The 23,385-nt window shown below is 39.0% G+C and overlaps 1 protein-coding gene and 17 non-coding genes across 18 annotated transcripts in view; 1 reads left to right on the plus strand and 17 right to left on the minus strand.

Moving 5' to 3' along the window:
- The window catches only part of sema3bl (sema domain, immunoglobulin domain (Ig), short basic domain, secreted, (semaphorin) 3bl), a 225,655-nt gene that overhangs the window by 95,705 nt on the left and 106,565 nt on the right, over window positions 1–23,385 (plus strand).
- Window positions 105–178, minus strand: trnai-aau (transfer RNA isoleucine (anticodon AAU)). The gene has a single exon. It is a non-coding gene; the product is annotated as a tRNA-Ile (tRNA).
- On the minus strand, window positions 857–930 carry trnai-aau (transfer RNA isoleucine (anticodon AAU)). The gene has a single exon. It is a non-coding gene; the product is annotated as a tRNA-Ile (tRNA).
- Window positions 2,141–2,214, minus strand: trnai-aau (transfer RNA isoleucine (anticodon AAU)). The gene has a single exon. It is a non-coding gene; the product is annotated as a tRNA-Ile (tRNA).
- Window positions 3,425–3,498, minus strand: trnai-aau (transfer RNA isoleucine (anticodon AAU)). The gene has a single exon. It is a non-coding gene; the product is annotated as a tRNA-Ile (tRNA).
- Window positions 8,213–8,286, minus strand: trnai-aau (transfer RNA isoleucine (anticodon AAU)). The gene has a single exon. It is a non-coding gene; the product is annotated as a tRNA-Ile (tRNA).
- Window positions 9,691–9,764, minus strand: trnai-aau (transfer RNA isoleucine (anticodon AAU)). Its single transcript has one exon. It is a non-coding gene; the product is annotated as a tRNA-Ile (tRNA).
- Window positions 10,443–10,516, minus strand: trnai-aau (transfer RNA isoleucine (anticodon AAU)). Its single transcript has one exon. It is a non-coding gene; the product is annotated as a tRNA-Ile (tRNA).
- trnai-aau (transfer RNA isoleucine (anticodon AAU)) lies at window positions 11,430–11,503 on the minus strand. Its single transcript has one exon. It is a non-coding gene; the product is annotated as a tRNA-Ile (tRNA).
- trnai-aau (transfer RNA isoleucine (anticodon AAU)) lies at window positions 11,679–11,752 on the minus strand. The gene has a single exon. It is a non-coding gene; the product is annotated as a tRNA-Ile (tRNA).
- trnai-aau (transfer RNA isoleucine (anticodon AAU)) lies at window positions 12,163–12,236 on the minus strand. The gene has a single exon. It is a non-coding gene; the product is annotated as a tRNA-Ile (tRNA).
- On the minus strand, window positions 12,647–12,720 carry trnai-aau (transfer RNA isoleucine (anticodon AAU)). The gene has a single exon. It is a non-coding gene; the product is annotated as a tRNA-Ile (tRNA).
- On the minus strand, window positions 12,896–12,969 carry trnai-aau (transfer RNA isoleucine (anticodon AAU)). The gene has a single exon. It is a non-coding gene; the product is annotated as a tRNA-Ile (tRNA).
- On the minus strand, window positions 13,648–13,721 carry trnai-aau (transfer RNA isoleucine (anticodon AAU)). The gene has a single exon. It is a non-coding gene; the product is annotated as a tRNA-Ile (tRNA).
- Window positions 13,897–13,970, minus strand: trnai-aau (transfer RNA isoleucine (anticodon AAU)). The gene has a single exon. It is a non-coding gene; the product is annotated as a tRNA-Ile (tRNA).
- On the minus strand, window positions 14,884–14,957 carry trnai-aau (transfer RNA isoleucine (anticodon AAU)). Its single transcript has one exon. It is a non-coding gene; the product is annotated as a tRNA-Ile (tRNA).
- On the minus strand, window positions 15,382–15,455 carry trnai-aau (transfer RNA isoleucine (anticodon AAU)). The gene has a single exon. It is a non-coding gene; the product is annotated as a tRNA-Ile (tRNA).
- Window positions 16,369–16,442, minus strand: trnai-aau (transfer RNA isoleucine (anticodon AAU)). Its single transcript has one exon. It is a non-coding gene; the product is annotated as a tRNA-Ile (tRNA).

Below are 23,385 nucleotides of genomic sequence, written 5' to 3' on the forward strand. Positions count from 1 at the left end.
TGAATTTAGTTTAATCAGAGTGCTCCAAATTAACATTTAGCTATGCAACAAACCAGGACTTGTCTGGTTCTTGTGGACACATCTAATATTTAACAAAACTCAACTGGCCCGTACGGGTATCGAACCCGCGACCTTGGCGTTATTAGCACCACGCTCTAACCAACTGAGCTAACCGGCCATATGTACCAAAGCTCACATTTTTAGGAACTTGGTAAAAAGTGTAAATACTTTACATGTTTAAGAGTAAATACGGAAGAGCATGGATTTGAACCTTTGTGACAGAACTACTGGACGTAACAAACCAGATCTTGTCTTGTTCTAATGTTCACAGCTGATATTTTTCAAAACTTGACTGGTCCGTACGTGGCTAGGCGTTATTAGCACCACGCTCTAACCAACTGAGGTATATGGCCACATCAGACTGTTTGTTAACATCCAAGAGGAGATGGGAAGACTAAGAGGGTTTGAACAAACCTTTACTGTAACATTTCACACACTTAAAAGCAAAGTACAAAGTGTACAACATTTACATATTTAAGAATAAGTAGAGAAGAACGTGAATTTGAACACAACCAAAGTTCTTTGTGACTGAACTACTGGTACCCCCAACCTTAGCATATTTAGCAACACATGCTAACCGGCTAAAGTTAGCTGTATTTTTAGAATTTGTCAGGATTAAGGTTGGGATAACACTGCTCTTTTAAAATCCTCAACCTCAGCACACGATATTTATTTGTAAGTATGGAAATGCATGAATTTAGTTGAATCAGAGTGCTCCAAATTAACATTTAGCTATGCAACAAACCAGGACTTGTCTGGTTCTTGTGGACACATCTAATATTTAACAAAACTCACCTGGCCCGTACGGGTATCGAACCCGCGACCTTGGCGTTATTAGCACCACGCTCTAACCAACTGAGCTAACCGGCCGTATGTACCAAAGTTCACATTTTTAGGAACTTGGTAAAAAGTGTACATACTTTACATGTTTAAGAGTAAATACGGAAGAGCATGGATTTGAACCTTTGTGACAGAACTACTGGATGTAACAAACCAGGACTTGTCTGGTTCTTATGTTCACAGCTGATATTTTTCAAAACTTGACTGGTCAGTACGTGGCTTGAGGTTATTAGCACCACGCTCTAAAATACTGAGCTAACCGGCCACATGAACTCAAGTTCACATTTTTAGAAACTTGGTAAAAAGTGTACATACTTTACATGTTTAAGAGTAAATACGGAAGTGCATGGATTTGAACCTTTGTGACAGAACTACTGGATGTAACAAACCAGGACTTGTCTGGTTCTTATGGACACATCTAATATTTAACAAAACTCAACTGGCCCGTATGGGTATCTAACCCCCGACCTTGGCATTATTTGCACCACGCTCTAACCAACTGAGCTAACCGGCCATATGTACCAAAGCTCACATTTTTAGGAACTTGGTAAAAAGTGTAAATACTTTAAATGTTTAAGAGTAAATACGGAAGAGCATGGATTTGAACCTTTGTGACAAAACTACTGGACGTAACAAACCAGATCTTGTCTTGTTCTAATGTTCACAGCTGATATTTTTCAAAACTTGATTGGTCCGTACGTGGCTTGGCGTTATTAGCACCACGCTCTAACCAACTGAGGTATCTGGCCACATCACATTGTTTGTTAACATCCAAAAGAGATGGGAAGACTAAGAGGGTTTGAACAAACCTTTACTATAACATTTCACACATTTAAAAGCAAAGTACAAAGTGTACAACATTTACATATTTAAGATTAAGTAGAGAAGAACGTGAATTTGAACACAGTCAAAATTGTTTGTGACTGAACTAATGGTACCCCCAACCTTAGCATATTTAGCAACACATGCTAACCAGCTAAAGTTAGCTTTATTTGTAGAATTTCTCAGGATTAGGATTGGGATAACACTTCTATTTTAAAATCCTCAACCTCAGTACACGATATTTAATTGTAAGTATGGAAACGCGACCCCTAAGGGAATAAGCGGTAGAAAATGGATGGATGGATGGAAATGCATAAATTTAGTTGAATCAGAGTGCTCCAAATTTCCGTTTAGCTATGCAACAAACCAGGACTTGTCTGGTTCTTGTGGACACATCTAATATTTAACAAAACTCAACTGGCCCGTACGGGTATCGAACCCGCGACCTCGGCGTTATTAGCACCACGCTCTAACCAACTGAGCTAACCGGCCATATGTACCACAGTGCACATTTTTAGAAACTTGGTAAAATGTGTACATACTTTACATGTTAAAGAGTAAATACGGAAGTGCATAGTATGGAACCTTTGTGACAGAACTACTGGATGTAATAAACCAGGACTTGTCTGGTTCTTATGTTCACAGCTGATATTTTTCAAAACTTGACTGGTCAGTACGTGGCTTGAGGTTATTAGCACCACGCTCTAAAATACTGAGCTAACCGGCCACATGAACTCAAGTTCACATTTTTAGAAACTTGGTAAAAAGTGTACATACTTTACATGTTTAAGAGTAAATACGGAAGTGCATGGATTTGAACCTTTGTGACAGAACTACTGGATGTAACAAACCAGGACTTGTCTGGTTCTTATGGACACATCTAATATTTAACAAAACTCAACTGGCCCGTATGGGTATCTAACCCCCGACCTTGGCATTATTTGCACCACGCTCTAACCAACTGAGCTAACCGGCCATATGTACCAAAGCTCACATTTTTAGGAACTTGGTAAAAAGTGTAAATACTTTAAATGTTTAAGAGTAAATACGGAAGAGCATGGATTTGAACCTTTGTGACAAAACTACTGGACGTAACAAACCAGATCTTGTCTTGTTCTAATGTTCACAGCTGATATTTTTCAAAACTTGATTGGTCCGTACGTGGCTTGGCGTTATTAGCACCACGCTCTAACCAACTGAGGTATCTGGCCACATCACATTGTTTGTTAACATCCAAAAGAGATGGGAAGACTAAGAGGGTTTGAACAAACCTTTACTATAACATTTCACACATTTAAAAGCAAAGTACAAAGTGTACAACATTTACATATTTAAGATTAAGTAGAGAAGAACGTGAATTTGAACACAGTCAAAATTGTTTGTGACTGAACTAATGGTACCCCCAACCTTAGCATATTTAGCAACACATGCTAACCAGCTAAAGTTAGCTTTATTTGTAGAATTTCTCAGGATTAGGATTGGGATAACACTTCTATTTTAAAATCCTCAACCTCAGTACACGATATTTAATTGTAAGTATGGAAACGCGACCCCTAAGGGAATAAGCGGTAGAAAATGGATGGATGGATGGAAATGCATAAATTTAGTTGAATCAGAGTGCTCCAAATTAACGTTTAGCTATGCAACAAACCAGGACTTGTCTGGTTCTTGTGGACACATCTAATATTTAACAAAACTCAACTGGCCCGTACGGGTATCGAACCCGCGACCTTGGCGTTATTAGCACCACGCTCTAACCAACTGAGCTAACCGGCCATATGTACCACAGTGCACATTTTTAGAAACTTGGTAAAATGTGTACATACTTTACATGTTAAAGAGTAAATACGGAAGTGCATAGTATGGAACCTTTGTGACAGAACTACTGGATGTAATAAACCAGGACTTGTCTGGTTCTTATGTTCACAGCTGATATTTTTCAAAACTTGACTGGTCAGTACGTGGCTTGAGGTTATTAGCACCACGCTCTAAAATACTGAGCTAACCGGCCACATGAACTCAAGTTCACATTTTTAGAAACTTGGTAAAAAGTGTACATACTTTACATGTTTAAGAGTAAATACGGAAGTGCATGGATTTGAACCTTTGTGACAGAACTACTGGATGTAACAAACCAGGACTTGTCTGGTTCTTATGAACACATCTAATATTTAACAAAACTCAACTGGCCCATATGGGTATCTAACCCCCGACCTTGGCATTATTTGCACCACACTCTAACCAACTGAGCTTACCGGCCATATGTACCAAAGCTCACATTTTTAGGAACTTGGTAAAAAGTGTAAATACTTTAAATGTTTAAGAGTAAATACGGAAGAGCATGGATTTGAACCTTTGTGACAGAACTACTGGATGTAACAAACCAGATCTTGTCTTGTTCTAATGTTCACAGCTGATATTTTTCAAAACTTGACTGGTCCGTACGTGGCTTGGCGTTATTGGCACCACGCTCTAACCAACTGAGGTATCTGGCCACATCACACTGTTTGTCAGATGACTTGGACTCGAGTCAGACTCGAGTCATGAATTTGATGACTTTAGACTCGACTTGACAAAATGTAAAGAGACTTGCAACTCGACTTAGACTTTAACATCAATGACTTGTGACTTCACTTGGACTTGAGCCTTTTGACTTGATATGACTTGCTACTTTCCCCAAAACCCAAAGCTTAAAAAGTTATTTGGGAGCGCTCCGTATCTTTCATTTTGTACGTGTCTGTCTGTCTATCAGCGTGTGTGCTGCTTGTCAGCTGGTGCGCTGTCAGTACAACAGCCAATCAAATTAGTTATACGTTGTTTTCATCACACAGCATTCATCCAATCAAATTGCAGGACAACCACCGAACAAGAGTTGTCAAACAATGCGGCAGAGAGAAACAATTATGCCAAAGTTGGTTTCGTTCGGGTATAAAAACTACGACTTGGTCAACAAAAAACGAATTGCGTATGCAAATCACGCAGTTCGAATATTACAGACGGAGACGCAACAATTTCCAACTTCGTTCGACATTTGAAGTTGCACAAAGAAGGGTAAGTTTTGAATGTAAGATAACGTTTATTGGCTAAGTAACATGACTTTTATTTGCTGTGTAGTTAAATCAGTGAGGCTGTAAACTCACTGCTAACATTATAACCATAGACATGTTCTAAGGGTACGCAGCATCGAGCGCTACTGCCTACTGGCGCAGACAAGACGCGGGGTCGCCATCTTGGAGTGGTGATCTGCTCCACTCAGTGCAATTCATTTGGCAGGAGCAATGAACTGTCAGCGCATTTAATTCATTTTACCTCACTGAATACCACTGATTTTCACGTGGTTTTTTGTCATACGTGTAGCTATGATAACGGACACATGTTTTGGCGAGTTTTATTATTCATAGTTTGCTTAACAGTAATATAATATTCTTATACGCTATAAGTGACCAGACGTCCGAGATCAAAACTGGGAATATAATCCCAGAGAAGGGGGAAAAAACGGTAAACTATTTTTAAATTGAAGAAACAATATGATTAGGTTATATATACATGCGTATATCCTACATAAACAATGTATGAATACATTAGATATCTATATATCTTAGGGACCTATAGACTGTATCTCTGTTGCTGCAGCAGCAGAGAGTTTATTCTGTCTTGACACTTTGTATTGATATTTTGTATTACATTCTTCCCTTAAATGATCATGTTTACAGTGATTGTTATGTATGTATTTTTTATGTATGTCGCTTTGGATAAAAGCGTCTGCCAAATACTTAAACATATATAAACACCTGAAAGTCATTATACCAGCTAAAACCACCAATTTGTTTCACTACATTCAGAATAAAACCAAATGCTGTTTTACCCAACAATGTTAGTATTTGAATATTGTTACTTGAAGACTCATTCCTGGTTACAATTATACTGTTAAGAAAGTATTGTCTTATATTTTGCCTAAAATGAGAATGCATCATAATCAGTGGCGGCTGGTGAATTTTGTTTTAGGTGGGGCTGAAAGTTTGTAAACCAAACCCCTGTAGGGGCGTCATCCTCCCCCAGAAGATTTATTTGTGATTTTCACATACAAATATTGAAGATCTTTGCTCCTTCTCAACTCTGTGGTAATATTATTTTCATAAAATACAACCAATAGTATGTTAATGTTTGTTTTTGCAAATGTGTTTATTCTGTAAAGGAATGAGTTAAATGTTTAAAATTGTTTAAACTATTAAAATGACTGGTTAATAGTGCTATTATGAATTGCAATGTCAGCACTATTTTTTTTCCTGCAATTTCAAATGCACTTGTTTTAATAAATAAATACAGCGTTTTAAAAGCATACACAATCTGTGTAAAAATATTAGTCTGTGGTTAAAAATTATCCTGATGCTTCTGGACCTCACAGCTGCCTTTGACACAGTGGATCACAGGATTCTACTGTCACGACTGAAGCAGTACGTGGGTATCTCAGGTGTAGCCCTAAGCTGGTTTCAGTCCTACCTAACTGACCGGAGTTTCTCTGTGCAGCTAGGAGACTTTCTCTCCTCGGTGGCCCCCCTTACCTGTGGTGTTCCTCAGGGGTCAATCCTGGGTCCCATACTCTTCCTACTGTACATTCTACCTTTAGGTGAAATCCTGGTCAAGCACAATGTCCCATTCCACTGTTATGCCGATGATGTTCAGATCTATTTACCTCTTAAGGCCATAGGACAGGTCGCACTTCAACCATTGCTTGACTGTCTGACTGACATTAAAGCATGGATGAGTGCTAACTTCCTCAACCTTAATGAGAGCAAGACCGAGATAATCATCTTCGGCGATACATCTCCAGTCTCGTCTGTCAGTGCTCTTGGTCCTCTGGGTGTAAACATCCGGTCCTCCGTGAGAAATCTCGGTGTGATCTTTGATAGTGCCTTCAAATTCACCAAACAGGTCAGCTCAGTGGTTAGTACCAGCTTTTACCATCTCAGAACCCTAGCAAAGACCAAGGCCTATCTCTCCCAGAGCGACCTGGAGACTGCTATCCACGCCTTCATCACACACCGGCTAGACAACAATAACTCACTGTACGCTGGCATTGATCAGGCATCACTCCGCCGTTTGCAGCTTGTGCAAAACGCGGCTGCCCGTCTCCTCACCAGTACCAAAAAACGCGAGCACATCACCCCAGTGCTGGCCTCACTCCACTGGCTCCCTGTCCGTCACCGCATTGATTTTAAATTACTTTTAATTGTTTTTAAATCCCTAAATGGTCTGGCCCCACAATACTTGACCGAGCTGCTGCATCACCATACCTCGTCTAGAGCCTTGAGGTCAGCTGACCAAATGCTTTTGGCGGTCCCCAGATCCAGGCTAAAGACCAGAGGGGACAGAGCCTTTTCCGTTGCCGCCCCTAAGCTCTGGAACAGCCTTCCCCTCCACATTAGGTCAGCCCGGAGCCTGGGGGTCTTCAAAACCCTCCTTAAGACCTACCTCTTCTCGCTGGCCTTTGACCCGAGCTGAGTCCGCCCACTAGGCCACCATTTCTAGTCCCCCCCCCCTCCCACCCCTTCGCTTTAGTTGTATTTTTCAATTTGTAGCACTTTTATTTTTTTATTTTTTTTTTATTCTGCAAATTTTTTTAAACTTTTTATTCGACCCCTTTTACCGTATTGCATTTGCATTATCTTGTTTAACACACTCATTGTTTATGTTCTTTGTTTTTTGTTGTTGTTTTGCTTAGTTTTGTTTTTTTTTGTTGTTGGTTTTTTTTTGTTTGTTTTTTGTTTGCTCCATGCTTTTTTAACCTGTAAAGCACTTTGGTGCAATCTAAAAAGTTGTTGAAAATGTGCTATATAAATAAAGTTGACTTGACTTGACTTGACTTGACAAAAGGACTTGAAAGGACTCGAAACTCAAAATGCAGGACTTGGGACTCGACTTGAGACTTTCCAGTCTTGACTTTGGACTTGACTCGGGACTTGCCTGTCTTGACTCGGGACTTGACTCGAGACTTGAGGGCAAAGACTTGAGACTTACTTGTGACTTGCAAAGCAATGACTTGGTCCCACCTCTGCTGTTTGTTAACATCCAAGAGGAGATGGGAAGACTAAGAGGGTTTGAACAAACCTTTACTGTAACATTTCACACACTTAAAAGCAAAGTACAAAGTGTACAACATTTACATATTTAAGAATAAGTAGACAAGAACGTGAATTTGAACACAACCAAAGTTCTTTGTGACTGAACTACTGGTACCCCCAACCTTAGCATATTTAGCAACACATGCTAACCGGCCAAAGTTAGCTGTATTTTTAGAATTTGTCAGGATTAAGGTTGGGATAACACTGCTCTTTTAAAATCCTCAACCTCAGCACACGATATTTATTTGTAAGTATGGAAATGCATGAATTTAGTTGAATCAGAGTGCTCCAAATTAACATTTAGCTATGTAACAAACCAGGACTTGTCTGGTTCTTATGGACACATCTAATACTTAACAAAACTCAACTGGCCCGTACGGGTATCGAACTCGCGACCTTGGCGTTATTAGCACCACGCTCTAACCAACTGAGCTAACCGGCCACATGAACCCAAGTTCACATTTTTAGAAACTTGGTAAAAAGTGTACAAACTTTACATGTTTAAGAGTAAATATGGAAGAGCATGGATTTGAACCTTTGCGACAGAACTACTGGATGTAACAAACCAGGACTTGTCTGGTTCTTATGTTCACAGCTGATATTTTTCAAAACTTAACTGGTCCGTACGTGGCTTGGCGTTATTAGCACCACGCTCTAACCAACTGAGCTAACCGGCCACATGAACCCAAGGTCCCATTTTTAGAAACTTGGTAAAAAGTGTACATACTTTACATGTTTAAGAGTAAATACGGAAGTGCATGGATTTGAACCTTTGTGACAGAACTACTGGATGTAACAAACCAGGACTTGTCTGGTTCTTATGGACACATCTAATACTTAACAAAACTCAACTGGCCCATTGCCCATACGGGTATCGAACCCCCGACCTTGGCGATATTAGCACCAGACTCTAACCAACTGAGCTAACCGGCCACATGAATCCAAGTTCCCATTTTTAGAAACTTGGTAAAAAGTGTACATACTTTACATGTTTAAGGGTAAATACGGAAGAGCATGGATTTGAACCTTTGTGACAGAACTACTGGAAGTAACAAACCATATCTTGTCTGGTTCTAATGTTCACAGCTGATATTTTTCAAAACTTAACTGGTCCGTACGTGGCTTGGCGTTATTAGCACCACGCTCTAACCAACTGAGCTAACCGGCCACAGGAACCCAAGTTCCCATTTTTAGAAACTTGGTAAAAAGTGTACATACTTTACATGTTTAAGAGTAAATACGGAAGAGCATGGATTTGAACCTTTGTGACAGAACTACAGGAAGTAACAAACCAGATCTTGTCTGGTTCTAATGTTCACAGCTGATATTTTTCAAAACTTGACTGGTCCGTATGTGGCTAGGCGTTATTAGCACCACGCTCTAACCAACTGAGGTATCTGGCCACATCACACCGTTTGTTAACATCCAAGAGGAGATGGGAAGACAAAGAGGGGTTGAACAAACCTTTACTGTAACATTTCACACTCTTAAAAGCAAAGTACAAAGTGTACAACATTTACATATTTAAGAATAAGTAGAGAAAAACGTGAATTTGAACACAACCAAAGTTCTTTGTGACTGAACTACTGGTACCCCCAACCTTAGCATATTTAGCAACACATGCTAACCGGCTAAAGTTAGCTGTATTTTTAGAATTTGTCAGGATTAAGGTTGGGATAACACTGCTCTTTTAAAATCCTCAACCTCAGCAAACGATATTTATTTGTAAGTATGGAAATGCATGAATTTAGTTGAATCAGAGTGCTCCAAATTAACATTTAGCTATGCAACAAATCAGGACTTGTCTGGTTCTTGTGGACACATCTAATATTTAACAAAACTCAACTGGCCCGTACGGGTATCGAACCCGCAACCTTGGCGTTATTAGCTCCACGCTCTAACCAACTGAGCTAACCGGCCAGATGTACCAAAGCTCACATTTTTAGGAACTTGGTAAAAAGTATAAATACTTTACATGTTTAAGAGTAAATACGGAAGAGCATGGATTTGAACCTTTGTGACAGAACTACTGGACGTAACAAACCAGATCTTGTCTTGTTCTAATGTTCACAGCTGATATTTTTCAAAACTTGACTGGTCCGTACGTGGCTTGGCGTTATTGGCACCACACTCTAACCAACTGAGGTATCTGGCCACATCAGACTGTTTGTTAACATCCAAGAAGAGATGGGAAGACTAAGAGGGTTTGAACAAACCTCTACTGTAACATTTCACACACTTAAAAGCAAAGTACAAAGTGTACAACATTTACATATTTAAGAATAAGTAGAGAAGAACGTGAATTTGAACACAACCAAAGTTCTTTGTGACTGAACTACTGGTACCCCCAACCTTAGCATATTTAGCAACACATGCTAACCGGCTAAAGTTAGCTGTATTTTTAGAATTTGTCAGGATTAAGGTTGGGATAACACTGCTCTTTTAAAATCCTCAACCTCAGCACACGATATTTATTTGTAAGTATGGAAATGCATGAATTTAGTTGAATCAGAGTGCTCCAAATTAACATTTAGCTATGCAACAAACCAGGACTTGTCTGGTTCTTGTGGACACATCTAATACTTAACAAAACTCAACTGGCCCGTACGGGTATCGAACCCGCGACCTTGGCGTTATTAGCACCACGCTCTAACCAACTGAGCTAACCGGCCGTATGTACCAAAGTTCACATTTTTAGGAACTTGGTAAAAAGTGTACATACTTTACATGTTTAAGAGTAAATACGGAAGAGCATGGATTTGAACCTTTGTGACAGAACTACTGGATGTAACAAACCAGGACTTGTCTGGTTCTTATGTTCACAGCTGATATTTTTCAAAACTTAACTGGTCCGTACGTGGCTTGGCGTTATTAGCACCACGCGCTAACCAACTGAGCTAACCGGCCACATGAACCCAAGTTCCCATTTTTAGAAACTTGGTAAAAAGTGTACATACTTTACATGTTTAAGAGTAAATACGGAAGTGCATGGATTTGAACCTTTGTGACAGAACTACTGGACGTAACAAACCAGATCTTGTCTGGTTCTAATGTTCACAGCTGATATTTTTCAAAACTTGACTGGTCCGTACGTGGCTTGGCGTTATTGGCACCGCGCTCTAACCAACTGAGGTATCTGGCCACATCAGACTGTTTGTTAACATCCAAGAGGAGATGGGAAGACTAAGAGGGTTTGAACAAACCTTTACTGTAACATTTCACACACTTAAAAGCAAAGTACAAAGTGTACAACATTTACATATTCAAGAATAAGTAGAGAAGAACGTGAATTTGAACACAACCAAAGTTCTTTGTGACTGAACTACTGGTACCCCCAACCTTAGCATATTTAGCAACACATGCTAACCGGCTAAAGTTAGCTGTATTTTTAGAATTTGTCAGGATTAAGGTTGGGATAACACTGCTCTTTTAAAATCCTCAACCTCAGCACACGATATTTATTTGTAAGTATAGAAATGCATGAATTTAGTTGAATCAGAGTGCTCCAAATTAACATTTAGCTATGCAACAAACCAGGACTTGTCTGGTTCTTGTGGACACATCTAATATTTAACAAAACTCAACTGGCCCGTACGGGTATCGAACCCGCGACCTTGGCGTTATTAGCACCACGCTCTAACCAACTGAGCTAACCGGCCGTATGTACCAAAGTTCACATTTTTAGGAACTTGGTAAAAAGTGTACATACTTTACATGTTTAAGAGTAAATACGGAAGAGCATGGATTTGAACCTTTGTGACAGAACTACTGGATGTAACAAACCAGGACTTGTCTGGTTCTTATGGACACATCTAATACTTAACAAAACTCAACTGGCCCGTACGGGTATCGAACCCGCGACCTTGGCGGTATTAGCACCACGCTCTAACCAACTGAGCTAACCGGCCACATGAACCCAAGTTCACATTTTTAGAAACTTGGTTAAAAGTGTACAAACTTTACATGTTTAAGAGTAAATACGGAAGAGCATGGATTTGAACCTTTGCGACAGAACTACTGGATGTAACAAACCAGGACTTGTCTGGTTCTTATGTTCACAGCTGATATTTTTCAAAACTTAACTGGTCCGTACGTGGCTTGGCGTTATTAGCACCACGCTCTAACCAACTGAGCTAACCGGCCACATGAACCCAAGTTCCCATTTTTAGAAACTTGGTAAAAAGTGTACATACTTTACATGTTTAAGAGTAAATACGGAAGTGCATGGATTTGAACCTTTGTGACAGAACTACTGGATGTAACAAACCAGGACTTGTCTGGTTCTTATGGACACATCTAATACTTAACAAAACTCAACTGGCCCGTACGGGTATCGAACCCGCGACCTTGGCGTTATTAGCACCACGCTCTAACCAACTGAGCTAACCGGCCACATGAATCCAGGTTCCCATTTTTAGAAACTTGGTAAAAAGTGTACATACTTTACATGTTTAAGGGTAAATACGGAAGAGCATGGATTTTAACCTTTGTGACAGAACTACTGGAAGTAACAAACCAGATCTTGTTTGGTTCTAATGTTCACAGCTGATATTTTTCAAAACTTAACTGGTCCGTACGTGGCTTGGCGTTATTAGCGCCACGCTCTGACCAACTGAGCTAACCGGCCACATGAACCGAAGTTCCCATTTTTAGAAACTTGGTAAAAAGTGTACATACTTTACATGTTTAAGAGTAAATACGGAAGAGCATGGATTTGAACCTTTGTGACAGAACTACAGGAAGTAACAAACCAGATCTTGTCTGGTTCTAATGTTCACATCTAATATTTAACAAAACTCAACTGGCCCGTACGGGTATCGAACCCGCGACCTTGGCGTTATTAGCACCACGCTCTAACCAACTGAGCTAAACGGTCACATGTACCAAAGTTCACATTTTTAGGAACTTGGTAAAAAGTGTACATACTTTACATGTTTAAGAGTAAATACGGAAGAGCATGGATTTGAACCTTTGTGACAGAACTACTGGATGTAACAAACCAGGACTTGTCTGGTTCTTATGGACACATCTAATACTTAACAAAACTCAACTGGCCCGTACGGGTATCGAACCCGCGACCTTGGCGTTATTAGCACCACGCTCTAACCAACTGAGCTAACCGGCCACATGAATCCAAGTTCCCATTTTTAGAAACTTGGTAAAAAGTGTACATACTTTACATGTTTAAGAGTAAATACGGAAGAGCATGGATTTGAACCTTTGTGACAGAACTACAGGAAGTAACAAACCAGATCTTGTCTGGTTCTAATGTTCACAGCTGATATTTTTCAAAACTTGACTGGTCCGTATGTGGCTAGGCGTTATTAGCACCACGCTCTAACCAACTGAGGTATCTGGCCACATCACACCGTTTGTTAACATCCAAGAGGAGATGGGAAGACAAAGAGGGGTTGAACAAACCTTTACTGTAACATTTCACACTCTTAAAAGCAAAGTACAAAGTGTACAACATTTACATATTTAAGAATAAGTAGAGAAAAACGTTAATTTGAACACAACCAAAGTTGTTTGTGACTGAACTACTGGTACCCCCAACCTTAGCATATTTAGCAACACATGCTAACCGGCTAAAGTTAGCTGTATTTTTAGAATTTGTCAGGATTAAGGTTGGGATTACACTGCTCTTTTAAAATCCTCAACCTCAGCAAACGATATTTATTTGTAAGTATGGAAATGCATGAATTTAGTTGAATCAGAGTGCTCCAAATTAACATTTAGCTATGCAACAAACCAGGACTTGTCTGGTTCTTGTGGACACATCTAATATTTAACAAAACTCAACTGGCCCGTACGGGTATCGAACCCGCGACCTTGGCGTTATTAGCACCACGCTCTAACCAACTGAGCTAACCGGCCACATGAACCCAAGTTCACATTTTTAGAAACTTGGTAAAAAGTGTACAAACTTTACATGTTTAAGAGTAAATACGGAAGAGCATGGATTTGAACCTTTGTGACAGAACTACTGGATGTAACAAACCAGGACTTGTCTGGTTCTTATGGACACATCTAATACTTAACAAAACTCAACTGGCCCGTACGGGTATCGAACCCGCGACCTTGGCGTTATTAGCACCACGCTCTAACCAACTGAGCTAACCGGCCGTATGTACCAAAGTTCACATTTTTAGGAACTTGGTAAAAAGTGTACATACTTTACATGTTTAAGAGTAAATACGGAAGAGCATGGATTTGAACCTTTGTGACAGAACTACTGGATGTAACAAACCAGGACTTGTCTGGTTCTTATGTTCACAGCTGATATTTTTCAAAACTTAACTGGTCCGTACGTGGCTTGGCGTTATTAGCACCACGCGCTAACCAACTGAGCTAACCGGCCACATGAACCCAAGTTCCCATTTTTAGAAACTTGGTAAAAAGTGTACATACTTTACATGTTTAAGAGTAAATACGGAAGTGCATGGATTTGAACCTTTGTGACAGAACTACTGGACGTAACAAACCAGATCTTGTCTGGTTCTAATGTTCACAGCTGATATTTTTCAAAACTTGACTGGTCCGTACGTGGCTTGGCGTTATTGGCACCGCGCTCTAACCAACTGAGGTATCTGGCCACATCAGACTGTTTGTTAACATCCAAGAGGAGATGGGAAGACTAAGAGGGTTTGAACAAACCTTTACTGTAACATTTCACACACTTAAAAGCAAAGTACAAAGTGTACAACATTTACATATTCAAGAATAAGTAGAGAAGAACGTGAATTTGAACACAACCAAAGTTCTTTGTGACTGAACTACTGGTACCCCCAACCTTAGCATATTTAGCAACACATGCTAACCGGCTAAAGTTAGCTGTATTTTTAGAATTTGTCAGGATTAAGGTTGGGATAACACTGCTCTTTTAAAATCCTCAACCTCAGCAAACGATATTTATTTGTAAGTATGGAAATGCATGAATTTAGTTGAATCAGAGTGCTCCAAATTAACATTTAGCTATGCAACAAACCAGGACTTGTCTGGTTCTTGTGGACACATCTAATATTTAACAAAACTCAACTGGCCCGTACGGGTATCGAACCCGCGACCTTGGCGTTATTAGCACCACGCTCTAACCAACTGAGCTAACCGGCCACATGAACCCAAGTTCACATTTTTAGAAACTTGGTAAAAAGTGTACAAACTTTACATGTTTAAGAGTAAATACGGAAGAGCATGGATTTGAACCTTTGTGACAGTACTACTGGATGTAACAAACCAGGACTTGTCTGGTTCTTATGGACACATCTAATATTTAACAAAACTCAACTGGCCCGTCCGGGTATCGAACCCACGACCTTGGCGTTATTAGCACCACGCACTAACCAACTGAGCTAACCGGCCGTATGTATCAAAGTTCACATTTTTAGGAACTTGGTAAAAAGTGTACATACTTTACATGTTTAAGAGTAAATACGGAAGAGCATGGATTTGAACCTTTGTGACAGAACTACTGGATGTAACAAACCAGGACTTGTCTGGTTCTTATGGACACATCTAATACTTAACAAAACTCAACTGGCCCGTACGGGTATCGAACCCGCGACCTTGGCGTTATTAGCACCACGCTCTAACCAACTGAGCTAACCGGCCACATGAATCCAAGTTCCCATTTTTAGAAACTTGGTAAAAAGTGTACATACTTTACATGTTTAAGAGTAAATACGGAAGAGCATGGATTTGAACCTTTGCGACAGAACTACTGGAAGTAACAAACCAGATCTTGTCTGGTTCTAATGTTCACAGCTGATATTTTTCAAAACTTAACTGGTCCGTACGTGGCTTGGCGTTATTAGCACCACGCTCTAACCAACTGAGCTAACCGGCCACATGTACCCAAGTTCCCATTTTTAGAAACTTGGTAAAAAGTGTACATACTTTACATGTTTAAGAGTAAATACGGAAGTGCATGGATTTGAACCTTTGTGACAGAACTACAGGAAGTAACAAACCAGATCTTGTCTTGTTCTAATGTTCACATCTGATATTTTTCAAAACTTGACTGGTCCGTACGTGGCTTGGCGTTATTGGCACCACGCTCTAACCAACTGAGGTATCTGGCCACATCAGACTGTTTGTTAACATCCAAGAGGAGATGGGAAGACTAAGAGGGTTTGAACAAACCTTTACTGTAACATTTCACACACTTAAAAGCAAAGTACAAAGTGTACAACATTTACATATTTAAGAATAAGTAGAGAAGAACGTGAATTTGAACACAACCAAAGTTCTTTGTGACTGAACTACTGGTACCCCCAACCTTAGCATATTTAGCAACACATGCTAACCGGCTAAAGTTAGCTGTATTTTTAGAATTTGTCAGGATTAAGGTTGGGATAACACTGCTCTTTTAAAATCCTCAACCTCAGCACACGATATTTATTTGTAAGTATGGAAATGCATGAATTTAGTTGAATCAGAGTGCTCCAAATCAACATTTAGCTATGCAACAAACCAGGACGTGTCTGGTTCTTGTGGACACATCTAATATTTAACAAAACTCAACTGGCCCGTACGGGTATCGAACCCGCGACCTTGGCGTTATTAGCACCACGCTCTAACCAACTGAGCTAACCGGCCGTATGTACCAAAGTTCACATTTTTAGGAACTTGGTAAAAAGTGTACATACTTTACATGTTTAAGAGTAAATACGGAAGAGCATGGATTTGAACCTTTGTGACAGAACTACTGGATGTAACAAACCAGGACTTGTCTGGTTCTTATGGACACATCTAATATTTAACAAAAGTCAACAGGCCCGTACGAGTATCAAACCCACAACTTTGGCGTTATTAGCACCACGCTCTAGCCAACTGAGCTAACCGGCCATATGTTTCAAGTTCACATTTTTAGAAACTTGGTAAAAAGTGTACATACTTTACATGTTTAAGAGTAAATACGGAAGAGCATGGATTTGAACCTTTTTGACAGAACTACTGGATGCAACAAACCAAATCTTGTCTGGTTCTAATGTTCACAGCAGATATTTTTCAAAACTTGACTGGTCCGTATGTAGCTTGGCGTTATTAGCACCACGTTCTAACCAACTGTGGTATCTGGCCACATTACACTGTTTGTTAACATCCAAGAGGAGATGGGAAGACTAAGAGGGGTTGAATAAACCTTTACTGTAACATTTCACACCTTTAAAAGCAAAGTACAAAGTGTACAACATTTACATATTTGAGATTAAGTAGAGAAGAACGGGAATTTAAACACAGTCAAAGTTGTTTGTGACTGAACTACTGGTACCCCCAACCTTAGCATATTTAGCAACACATGCTAACCGGCTAAAGTTAGCTGTATTTTTATAATTTGTCAGGATTAGGATTGGGATAACACTGCTCTTTTAAAATCCTACCCTCAGTACACAATATTTAATTGTAAGTAAGGAAATACATGAAATTAGGTGAATCAGAGTCTTCCAAATTAGCGTTTAGATATGCAACAAACCAGGACTTGTCTGGTTCTTATGGACACATCTAATATTTAACAAAACTCAACTGGCCCGTACGTGTATCAAACCCGCGACTTTGGCGTTATTAGCACCACGCTCTAACCAACTGAGCTAACCGGCCACATGTACCAAAGTTCACATTTTTAGAAACTTGGTAAAAAAATGTACATACTTTACATGTTTATGAGTAAATACGGAAATGCATGGATTTGAACCTTTGTGACAGAACTACTGGATGTAACAAACCAGGACTTGTCTGGTTCTAATGTTCACAGCTGATATTTTTCAAAACTTGACTGGTCCGTACATAGCTTGGCGTTATTAGCACCACGCTCTAACCAACTGAGGTATCTGGCCACATCACACTGTTTGTTAATATCCAAGAGGAGATGGGAAGACTAAGAGGGTTTGAACAAACCTTTACTGTAACATTTCACACCTTTAAAAGCAAAGTACAACATTTACATATTTAAGATTAAGTAGAGAAGAACGTGAATTTGAACACAGTCAAAGTTCTTTGTGACTGAACTAATGGTACCCCCAACCAGTGTTGAGTTAGTTACTGAAAACCAGTACCTAGTTACAGTTACTAGTTTCTTTATTTCAAAAGTAACTCAGTTACTAACTCAGTTACTTACACCAAAAAGTAATGCGTTAGTGTGAAAAGTAACTATTTAGTTATTTCTTTTTTTAAAGCTCCCATTAATGCCCTTTTAGCCTTCATTTCAGTACTGTTATTGCACTGGAGAATAATACAATGTGTTGATCAACTTGACATGCATTTGCATCACTGAACTCTGCTAAGCAATGTGGTTTACATACAACACATAAAGACAAAGATATGTTTCCAAGGGCCAACTTATTTCAGGCCAGAACAAATTGACAAGACTATTTTAAATAGCTGCAACATAACATACATAAGTAACAAACAGCATAATAACAACATAGCTGTAAACCAAATACGTACTTTAACTTTATTTTTACATACCAAAGCCTAACCAGGCGTTTTTTCTCTCAAGGAATTCTGAAATAAAATTATGTCTAAAGCCCAGAACACTCTACACATTTCCCCAGTTTTAGTTTAGAGATAAGGAAATATTGGCCTGGCCCACTAGGATCCCTCTTTATGTTTGTGAACTTTATTTTTTATACATTTAGAGTGATGTGATAATCAAACACTCTAGAAGTCTAGAAATAAAGAGTATATAAGAGAATTGACAGAGTGTGTGTACAATAATTCATAATAACATTGTTTTTGATTCAATATTATGTTTTGAGCAATGATAGTTTGAAAGAAAAAAAAACAGCTTTGTTTCATTAGTCAACATTGCAACGTTTTCTAAATTACATTTCACCTTTAAGCTTTTTTATTTCACTTTTGTTATGTTTTTGTTTAGTTTAATAGTATTTTTAGAATGTGCTGTGGGCCTTTAAAACATTAGCTCCATCTTTTGACACTTCTTCCACTCCCATCCTTGCACGCTACAACGCTACAATAAAGATGACGGGGAGAAGACACTGTCAGAGGCGAGCCACGTAAATAAGACCGCCCACAAAACGCCGCATCCGGAAGCGACTGTCAGAAAGCGACTTGAAGATGATCTGTAAAACATTATCTATGCAACATTTTGACCAGAGAACCACCATTACATGTTATGTAGACCACAAGGAAGTCTTTTACATTAAGGAAAAAAAAGTCACAATATGACTCCTTTAATGCGCCCTATAATCCGGTGCACCTTTTGTATGAAAATAGACCTGCCTAGACCCGCTTATCGGCAGTGCACCTTATAATCCGGTGCGCCCTATGGTGCGGAAAATACGGTTTGCCACACTTGTCCAGCCCTAACTTTTATAACACTTTCTTTACGACGTTCTACGGACGTTTTTTTTTTGTTTTTTTTTACAGTTCTCGGACAGTTAAAACTGAAGGTTTTACGATCGGGAAAGTTTAACTCTGGAACAGATAATTTCTATTTCCATTATTTCCTTTTAGGCATGACGCATTCAAACTGTTCGGTACTTAACTTTTACTACAAATTCCTACCAAATTCCCCTGCGAACACACAAGTGTATGTTGTATGTGTGAGATGTTAGTTTTAAGTTAAAACTACACAGATGTCTTTTTCAATTCCCACCCCCCACGTCGCTTTTTTGGAGGTTGTCAAAGTAGATGGATGACATGCCGGGGAAAAAGACAGCGAGGACTCTTGACACACCTTCAGCCTGTTGCTGACATACCTTGCAGCAAATGTGGAAGAGGTGGGGAAAAAGGGGGTCAAAGGTCTTCACATTGTTTCTATGGACCTTTTGTGTGTGTGTGTGTGTGTGTGTGTGTGTGTGTGTGTGTGTGTGTGTGTGTGTGTGTGTGTGTGTGTGTGTGTGTGTGTGTGTGTGTGTGTGTGTGTGTGTGATATACATGCACCAATGTGCTGTGTTTACGTTCCATCACCCTGTTGAGAAAGGCAAAAACACCACGTTGGCATCACTTTGACTTAAAGATAAATAAATGTGGTGGAGGGAGAGAGGGGGCGTCCATTTCATCTTCTCATGTCAGCAGCCTTCTATAGACAACTGTCAGCCTCCATAAACATTTAAATCAGGGGTGTCAAACTTGTTTTCATTGAGGGCCACACCGCTTGTAACAGTAAATAATTAATGAATTTGCCTATGAATTTAGATATTTAAAAAATTTTTTTACGTAAAGAGTAAAACTAATCTGTGGATTTTACCACTGTTTTTTACAGAAATAAACTGGCAGCTTAGTTGCCAGACTTTTACTGTAAAATATGTTTTTTTAATTTTAATTTTAATTTTTTCACAACATATTACTGTAAATACAAAATACAGTACTGCTGTTTAATTTTATTTTGGCAACTCAGCTGCCAGTTTTTTTTTTACCATAATAAAATGCGGTGCCATAAAATCATCATCCGTGTATTTTACAGTAAAAAAAACAAGAAAAAACTGACAGCTCAGTCGACAGAATTTTACTGTAAAAAACTAACATTTGTCTTTTTTTTCAACTTACAGTAATATGCTGTAAAAAATAAAACTCCCTAAATTTTACAGTAAAATCTATTGGTCATTTTTATAGTGTACAAATTGATGGATAACTTGCTTCGAAATCAAAAGTTAACCAGATATTTAAGTATTTATATGGATTTTGACCAAAAAAATATTTGTTGGACACAATTTGTTTACCCTTTTTTACCTTTAGGAGAAAATAACAAAGTAAAGAAAGAAAATATAAGGTATTTTATTGACACATATTATTTCCAGGCTTTTGCGGGCCATAGAACATGTTGTGGAGGGCCAGATCTGGCCCGCATGCTTTGAGTTTGACACCTGTGATTTAAATGATAGCCTCCCTCTTGTGAGTCACAGCCTGTGGCCTTCAAATTCATCACATACAGCTCAGACAAGTGAACGCTGCACTATCCTTATTTAACATGAATCCTCTCTGTCCTTATTTAATCTAGTATTAAAGTGATTTAAGTATTAGGATGCTTTTACCTGTATATTTAGGCGTTTGATTAAAATTAATTCCTGTGTGTGTTATCTCTGTGACCTGATTTGTGATCACGCTTCAAAATTACCATATTTTCCAATGGAACATAAATGCGTCGCTCTAAACCACGAGACAATATTCTCGTCTCCGATTGGTCAGTGGTGGCCCGGTGCAAGAATGTAAACAGAAAGATGAAGTTCGCGCAGTGAGAGACCAATAAATACAAGGTAGGTGAAAATAAGTCGTTGTTTGTCGATCATTTTATGATTATAAGGACAATGTAAGATTACTTTTCAAGCAAAGTATCCTCCTTTACAGTTGAGGAGATTTGGTGCTCAAAGCTGGATGAAGACATGCTAATAGCATACATGCTAAACTTTAGACACCGACTGTAATATTTATTTATTTATTTTTATTTTTATTTTTAATTGAACAAAAAACATACATTTATAATCAGAATCAGAAATACTTTGATAATTAAATTCACACAAAAGTCCAGGCACTTTCAACATCAAGGGAAAAAAACAAAAGCAAATACAGATAGAGTATTAAATATTAATAAATAATAATAATAAAAAATACACGGTGGATGAGGGGTTAGTGCAGGGGTCGGCAACCTTCAGCGTACAAAGAGCCATTGGAGCCCATTTCCCCCCAAATAAAACGCACCTAGAGCCACAAACTCCGTTAGATTCCTAAAATGACGATAACACCACTTATAGTTTTGTTACAAGTGTGCTATAGGACTTATGACATCAAACACCTATTTGATTTATTTCTGGGTATAACAAAGCAAATCATCAAATTATTTTGAACAGTACAAACAAAATACACTGTTCCTTCCCTTATTAATGACTAAAAAAATTAAAATCCACTCATTACAATATTCTGAAGGCATACGACTGTGGCATATTCATTTGACAAAAATTGAAAACAACTACCTAGTCATCAATAAAAACAGCAAACTAATAAAAATGTAAATAAATAAAATGTTTCTCTTTTTTGATCTGTCCATTGCTAGGGGTTGACCGCTAAAAACAATACAATTGCATGGCAGCAAGAGATGTCGCATAAGGGCTGTGACATACATTTCCATCGACAATATATTAAAATGTGTTTTATTTTCATATGATAAGATCCCAGAACTCTTTAAAATAACAACTGTTGAATTAAAATAAACTAACTAAATAAAATGAAATGTAATAATATATCAAGTAACCATTATTTGTTAACATTCGGTTTCAAAGCCAAAGGGAGCCACGGCGGAGGCTCCAGAGCCGCGGGTTGCAGACCCCTGGGTTAGTGCGTCTGCCTCACAATACGAAGGTCCTGAGTTCAATCCCCGGCTCGGTATCTTTATGTGTGGAGTTTGCATGTTCTCCCCGTGACTCCGGCTTCCTCCCACCTCCAAAGACATGCACCTGGGGATAGGCCCCTCCCACCTCCAAAGACATGCAGCTGGGGATAGGCCCCTCCCACCTCCAAAGACATGCACCTGGGGATAGGCCCCTCCCACCTCCAAAGGCATGCACCTGGGGATAGGTTGATTGGCAACACTAAAATTGGCCCTAGTGTGTGAATGTTGTACATCTGTGTTGGCCCTGCGATGAGGTGGTGACTTGTCCAGGGTGTACTCCGCCTTCCGCCCGAATGCAGCTGAGATAGGCTCCAGCGACCCCGAAAGGGATGGATGGATGGATGAAAAAAACTAAAACAAAAGACAAAAAGAGCCAATAAAAATCACTTTAAATGTTTTTAACAAAGATATAAATTTAAAGGCCTTTTGTACTCTTAATTATTCTCCAAGATTTGATTGATAATTGTAAACCATTGAGCCAATTAGAAAATGTAAGCCTTACTTTTATAAATCTAGACACCGAATGTAAGTGTATTTTATTTACTACTACCAGTTGTAGGTACCTGACAAAAAATTTAAAGGCCTACTGAAATGAATTTTTTTTTTATTTAAACGGGGATAGCAGATCTATTCTATGTGTCATACTTGATCATTTCGCTATATTGCCATATTTTTGCTGAAAGGATTTAGTATAGAAAAATGACGATAAAGATCGCAACTTTTGGTGTCTGACAAAAAAAAGCCTTGCCCCTACCGGAAGGAGCGTGACGTAGTCAGCTGAACATTTCCACAAAGTTCCCTATTGTTTACAGTGATGGCGGCCAGAAGTGAGAGCGATTCGGACCATTAATTTGAGCGAGGATGAAAGATTTGTGGATGAGGAACGTTAGAGTGCAGTTCAAGACATATCTTTTTTCGCTCTGACCGTAACTTAGGTACAAGCTGGCTCATTGGATTCCACACTCTCTCCTTTTTCTATTGTGGATCACGGATTTGTATTTTAAACCACCTTGGATACTATATCCTCTTGAAAATGAGAGTCGAGAACGCGAAATGGACATTCACAGTGACTTTTATCTCCACGACAATACATCGGTGAAACACTTTAGCTACAAGCTAACGTGATAGCATCGTGCTTAACTGCATATAGAAACAAAAGAAATAAACCCCTGACTGGAAGGATAGATAGAAAATCAA

This window comes from Entelurus aequoreus, linkage group LG01 (genome assembly GCF_033978785.1).
Source record: "Entelurus aequoreus isolate RoL-2023_Sb linkage group LG01, RoL_Eaeq_v1.1, whole genome shotgun sequence".
Classification (NCBI taxonomy): domain Eukaryota; kingdom Metazoa; phylum Chordata; class Actinopteri; order Syngnathiformes; family Syngnathidae; genus Entelurus; species Entelurus aequoreus.